Below are 6892 nucleotides of genomic sequence, written 5' to 3'. Positions count from 1 at the left end.
ACCCCGATCTAATGTTTGTGTCCCTGTGCGAGGAAGAAAGCCCTACTGGGCATGGGCAGAGTCTCCTTTATGGCTGAAACTGGTCCATTCATTTAGACATGATCATGCAATTGATGCTAACTGGGTTCCATTTTAGGCTAATCCTCTCTGTATGACTCTCTGAAACAGCTTCTGGAGTGATGCAGAGGACTGCAGAAAACAGATAGAAGCAGAAAGATTCATTCTAGGAATGGAGCATAATTTTGAGGATACAACTTACTGGATCGTCTCTAAAGGTCAGCAAAGCAGCAGGTTTCTATTGCGGCGCTATTGTTAGGTCAAACCCCTGCTTGCCACATGAAGGTGGGCCCCAGGCCAGGTTAGGGCCAAAGCTGACATAGGGCAAACACAGCCCTCTCTTTGTGCAGCGCCAACTAGCCAGGACATGTACTCAGGACCATCTAATTCAGCCGTTGTTTCAGATACTGCGTACACGTATCTGTCATCAAAAAGGACAATATCTTAATCACATCACCCCAAGGGTGTCACCGTCCTGCATTCCAGCTCTACACCTCCAGATTTCACCACTAGATTCTGGGACCACCCTGGCCACAGTCTGTTGTCATTATTTCCTAGCTCTTCTGGTATGTGTGTGTGATAATTCATAGATTAGCTAAATGTATTAGGGTTATTTTTACTTAATAAATTACATAAAAGATATTTCCTGTCTGTCATCTGTGCCTCTCCGAAAGGGTTCTGGTATAGTTGGAGTACGATCCCTAGCTTGGAAACCTATTAAGCAAATGGTCTCTTCGCTAATTCTCCCATCATAACTTAAACAGAAACCCAGTGTTGCAGCCAACACAATGAATAGGGAATCATCTGGGGGTGGGGGGAGAGTTAACTGTTTAAGAGAACAAGTTATAGAATTTATTTTTTTCTGACTGCATCCTGTCCTTATATATAATTGAGTTTTGGTCCCACAACGTTCTATGCGTGCCAAAATAGGTCTGTCGCATGAACTGCCCATCAGAAGCTGTGCCTGGGTCCCGCCCACAGAGCCAACAATCCCAACATTCCCTTTACCTCAACGGCAGCCGAACGACCATTGAGCCGTTAGGAGAAGTTCAGCGAGGAGCAGCCGTGCCATTTGCTTGCCATGCAGGAGGTAGGGTCTCTCTTCCAACCCCCCCAGCTGGCTTCTGAGGTGACTGGGAAACCAAGCCCCCTCCCCACGCCACCTTCAAGCCCTCCAGCCCCCCCGCACCACGTCTCCTGCCTGCCTGGAGAGCCAGACGGGCGGCAGAAGCCTTCCAAGGCACCCCCCCCCACGCCGCTTCTTCCGCCCACCCGTCCTCTTTGCTTGAGGACAATTTGGCTCTACAACCATAGGTAGGCGATTCCTGGACCAGAAGTTTATATCTGAGAACCACTTGGCATGTGATTGCACTTTTAAGAGGCCTCATTTGTACTTTTTACTCTGTGCCTGGTGGTTTTAATTTGAAACAACTTGCTTTTGGTCCTTATTGAATTTATACTTTGTATTTACATGATTTTACTATCTATATATCTAATTCTCAAGTCACCCCCTGGTGTGCAGATACTTAAATCTGCACATCGGGGGGACCTGGGGGGGAGGGAGATTTTTGTGCGCACGTGGGGCGGTCCCCAGGTGTGCACAAAAATCCTAAAACTGTAAAAAAAATCAGGGGGATACTTAAATCCCCCCGAAACTCACAGAGCGTCCCCTGCGCATGCGCAGGTAACGCTCTGCACAAGCCGCCGCCGCTGCTTGGGAGGGAAGACAGCAGCAAGGCGAAAGGTGAGTGGCGAGAAGGGGGGGCAAGAACGGCGAGGGCGGAGCGGCTCGCCGCTCCGCCCTCGCTTCGGAGCCAGGGGGGGCAGGAGAGAGAGCAGCGAGAGCCACTGTTTTACACCTCACCACCCAAGGTCACGGACACACAGGACGTGGGCTCCCCAGTCCATTTCCCAAGGCTCAGCTGTGGTTCCTTCTTCTCCTCTGCCGAACACTCTGGAGTTAATCACGGCGGCACTTCCCCCTGGCATGGAAGCAAACAGTGGTGGTGGTGGGAGGGGAGGTTTGCTTAACTCCAGAGCACTCGGGACAGGTAAGGGCCACTGCAGATCTGGGTTGGGCCTGGCTGGATGCACGGCCAAGGAAAGGATGACTTGGAACCGCCGTGGAAATCCCGCTAAAAGGCTTATCAGGTGCTCGGAGTCACTGTGACGGCAGCAGGAAGCAGAAGGTGGCAGAGCAGATTGGATGTTCAGACAAAAAAAAGAACCCCACACAAACAGCTCCGAAAAGCTTCCTGGGTCTGCAGTAGTGTCCTTGGGACGACATCCCCAAGGTTTTAGGACCTTCAGAAACAAAACTCCAGGGTTTTTTTTTCCTTTCAAAAGTTACGTCTGCCTGGAGTCTAACTGGCAGATTTCTCCCTCCCCTCCTCCCGCTACCCCCTCCCTTGCCCGAGATTGAGACGGTTCTAGCCGGGGCCGGAACCAGCAGTGGGGGGGGAAGGCCAGAGGGGGGAGATCGAGCGGGTTTTTTTTTGAGGATATGGGGGAGGAACCGGCAGGATGGGGGGGACTTACCACCTCCTGCTGCTTCCTCCTCCGCCTGGTGAGTTTGGAGTCCCCCCCCGCGAGTATCGCGGGTTCTGGCTTGTATTTGTATAATAGCCAATATGTTCCTCACTATTGACCCCTGAGGAAGGCCTATGTAGGCCGAAATGCGTCAGGTCAGATTTATCAGCCCTTGTGTTTTATCATTTGGTATTTATACATAACGTGTGATTGGGTCCTTATATAATTTTTAAATGTGTGATTAATAAATACATGCATTTTTAATATATTTCCTTCATTAAATTTTTAATATTGACCCCCTTTCTTGCATTTGACTAACTTTTGTCAGGTTCTGGGTTCACAGTGTCAAAGAGACCCACAACAGAAGTGCCGCCTTATGTATAATTTGCATATTTAAGTACACAGCTCGATTAATCTACACTTGACTACTGTACACCTCACAAGCAGCAGCTGAATGTGTGAACTGACTTCATTGAAAAGTACTGTATTTGGAGCTGTGTGTGGATATTGAATTTTTGCCTGTGGTGCTACATCTATGACGGCTACTCATACATGCAAATAATGAAGTGATGCACATGCATTAATGAACCATCTCCTATGTGCGTTTAAAGAAACATTCCATCTACTGTGAGAAAAAAAACCAAAGTATTTTTTTAGTTCCCAGTTGGTTGTTCACAGTTACCCTCTTGATTGTGAACATCTTACTTTCAACCAAGACAGCACAGTAGAAGCATATTGACCCATAATGTGCAATTTTCAGTCATCTCTAATACTTCAGAAAACAGGCTTCTTAAAGAAGCATCTTGTTAAATGTGCACGTCACTAAGATGCTTGAAGATGACAACGTCATCGTATACCCTGGTTTGAATCTCCACTCCGCCATGGAAGCTTGCTGGCGACCTTGGCTGACTATCAGCCCAACTTAATTCATAGGGTTGTTATGAGGATAAAATTGGGGAGAGTAGAACGATGTAAGCCACTCTGGGTCCCCACTGGGGTGAAAGGGAATATAGTAAAATCTTTAAAATACTAGCAACAAAGGCAATGGACACAAGAATAAAACTAAACTGGCATATTTTATTTCTACAAAATGTATAAATATTTAAAATTTACAGCAGCATTAACATTTAGTAACTGTTACAACATTTAAAGTGGTGTAATTATCCACATCCCACTCTTAGAAACATAACACATATTTGTGTCCCAAGAACTTTGTTCAGGAAGCTTTGCAAGTGATTCCTGAAATACAGCCTCTTTTTGACAAGGAAAATGAAATACACAGCAAAGTCCACAATTGTCATGTTTAAAGAATTACCTCATGCAATACTCTTTTTAGGTGCACACTTGCTTGACATATACACCTGAAACTGTAAAAAGTGGGAATGTGAAAATAAGTGTTTGCAAGCATGTGTATCATACAATTATACTCATCTGGAATTGGTTAGGACTCTCTGTGAGTGTACACTTGAGCCCAGCTTGGATTTGCCACCATCTTATATGGGTAACAACCTAGATGGTTATGAAACATCCATGATTAGAGCAGCTCTGTTTTCAAGGAAAGGGACTTCCCCATCTGTCCTGAAAACAGGTAGCTTGAAGCAAATGGTGACTTTAACATATTTGGGATAACAAAATGGGGATTTTCAAAATATATCTGAATGTTTGAAAACAAACACTTTTTAACATTAAGAATTCACATAGCCTAATTGAAAACACATTGCTGGTGTTCATTCAACACCTTGAGATCAAACAGTAATATATTTAGTAGCCACTTTAAATGTGGTGTACTCTCACCAGATGTGTTCATACTGTACAGTAATAGCAGTAGATGTTTTTCATCTATTCCATACATTGAAATACAAAACAGAAAGTGGTAGTTAGTGGAATACACTTGGAATTCTTGAGCTGTAGCTGTCACAGTAGTTAATTACATATCTGAGGTCCTGTCAAAACTGCAGATGCATTCAAATTTTCTGATGCAGAAGGACTTAGAAGACAGTGACATTAAATCCTGTTTTCAGACTTTCCCCTAAACGGCTACACCCTAATTCATAGCTTTACATTTAAGCACCTTCACTAGTATTTGCCTCATCTGAGACTGTATTTAGCATCTATAAATGAGATGCAACTAAAATTTATGTGATCAGATATGATCTTTGTTACGTTCAAGTAAAAAAAAAATCCTGGACCATGCTGGTTAGCAGTACAGTACTAATCTCTCTCTTTTTGTTTAAAAGGCTAGTTATATATACAAGTTTGTTATAAAATAAAATAAAAATATCATCCTTGGGTTTTCCATGATCCAGAAACAGCTTTTGAAGACAAAGCTAATTCACCACAACTGGCCCAAAGTTTATACATCAATCTCTTCATAAAGTTATCACCCATAAAGGACTGTTAATACTTTTGTCTTGTTCTTGCTGTCAGAACATATACATATTTTGAGCATTCCTCTACCTTTGCTTCCCTGCCATTTCATGAAAACAACTGAGAATGTGGAAGAACTAAAAATCCATTAGCAGCATTAAACCCAATAGCTGATAACTTCCATAACTTTTGTTTTAACATTTCAAACACGATTTACAAACAGTAATAAAACCCCATTACACCATGTGGAAACAGGAAGAGTTGCCCCCATTTTACAGATGGGAAACATATACAAATTAAGGCCTACATTTTTCAGACTACGAGCCACATGTAACAGGTGTTTGAAGGAACCTAGAGAACCTTCAGGTGGAGTTCTGCTTATGGAACAAGACTATTCTGTATACCCACTTCCTGATGCATTTCCCATGCCTCTTCTCCAAAGGGGTTGGGAGACCTCCAGGATTACTGGGGTTGCCAGCTCTGGGCTGGAAAATATTTGGGGGTGGAGCCTGAGGAAGGCAGGGTTTGGGATGGGGAGGAATTTCAAGGGAGTATAATGCTGCAGAGTTGACTTTCCAATGTGGCCATTTTCTCTAGGTGAATTGATCTCTGTCACCTGAAGATCAGTTGTAATCCCAGGAGATCTTCAGTCACAACCTGGAGGTTGGCAACCCGAAGGATTATCATGGGGTGTAGTGCAGAGCATGCAGTAGGTTGAGAAACTCTGCAGAACTTCAGATTACCCCCACCCCCATAGAAGTGCTGTTTGCTCCTGTTAAGGCAAGGGGGGATTGTTTGGATCATAGTCACTGCAAAGTGCTTGACCTGAAAATGTAAGCGTTGGATGCCATTTATCTTAACAGCAGCAATTTTTATTGGTCTGCTAAACACTCAGAGCAGGCACCAGAGTTTAAGATAACCATTTTTTAAACAATATCAGCCCAAACATTTTGCCAAGGCCACACAGACAATATAAGAATAGAACTATGTCTAGTACCACGTGTTCTTACTTTCAGACTCTAGGGTCATACCGTTATTAATCCACTGAAATAGCACTGTTTATGGTAAGAAATGTCTATTCAACTGTAACAGATATGTTAGGATTGTTTTCTTGAACCCATTAGAACTCTTATTTAACTGGATTAAGTTGCACTCAGCTAATGTTCTGTGACTGAAGAGGGGGAGGGTGACTTTACCTAACCTCCCCGCCACCGCTAGGATTTTCAGCTCTTGGTTGGGAAATATTTGGACATTTTGGAGGTGGAGCCTGAGGAGGGCGGGGCTTGAGGAGGGGAGGGACTTCAGTGGGGTATAATGCCATACAGTCCATCTTCCAAAGTGGCCATTTTCTCCAGATGAACTGATCTCTGTCAATTGGAGATGAGTTGAAATCCCAGGACATCAACCACCGCCTGGAGATTGGCAACTCTGCTTACTAAAAACCCTCAACCAGTACAGGGATCCTGCGATCCCTGTATCTGTTTTTGGACTGCAGAGTGCTGCTGGGGAGCAATCCACTTTGGCAAGGTGACAAGATCCATGTCATTAGGCTTTTTTTAATGTAAAAAGAATGCATAGATACAGGATCATTCAAGTTCATACTGGACAACATGAAGGACTACACTTGTTTATTTTATGTTTATCAATGTCTGGGTAAGCAAAACTTCAATTCTGGTTGTTAGTGTTCTAAAGAGTGCATTCAGCTTGTACAAACACATTCACTTTAACAGATCAAGTTTTATATTTATGTAAGAAAGATAGTTCAGCACTCTTGATCACAATCAAATCGACGTATTTTGGCCAGTAAAGCTGAATCACTATTATTAGAGCCTGTGAAAATCTGAAAGGTGTTCCATATAGAAATGGGGGTCATATTTTCTTTGTGCCATGGATAACTTGTACTGTATTGTTGTTCCACTGCCTATCTGGAGCTTGAGTA

Source organism: Gekko japonicus, unplaced genomic scaffold (genome assembly GCF_001447785.1).
Source record: "Gekko japonicus isolate JY-2015 unplaced genomic scaffold, Gekko_japonicus_V1.1 scaffold331, whole genome shotgun sequence".
NCBI classification, from domain to species: Eukaryota; Metazoa; Chordata; class Lepidosauria; order Squamata; family Gekkonidae; genus Gekko; species Gekko japonicus.
The sequence above is the reverse complement of the archived record's forward strand: the minus strand, read 5'-3'. Positions refer to the sequence as shown.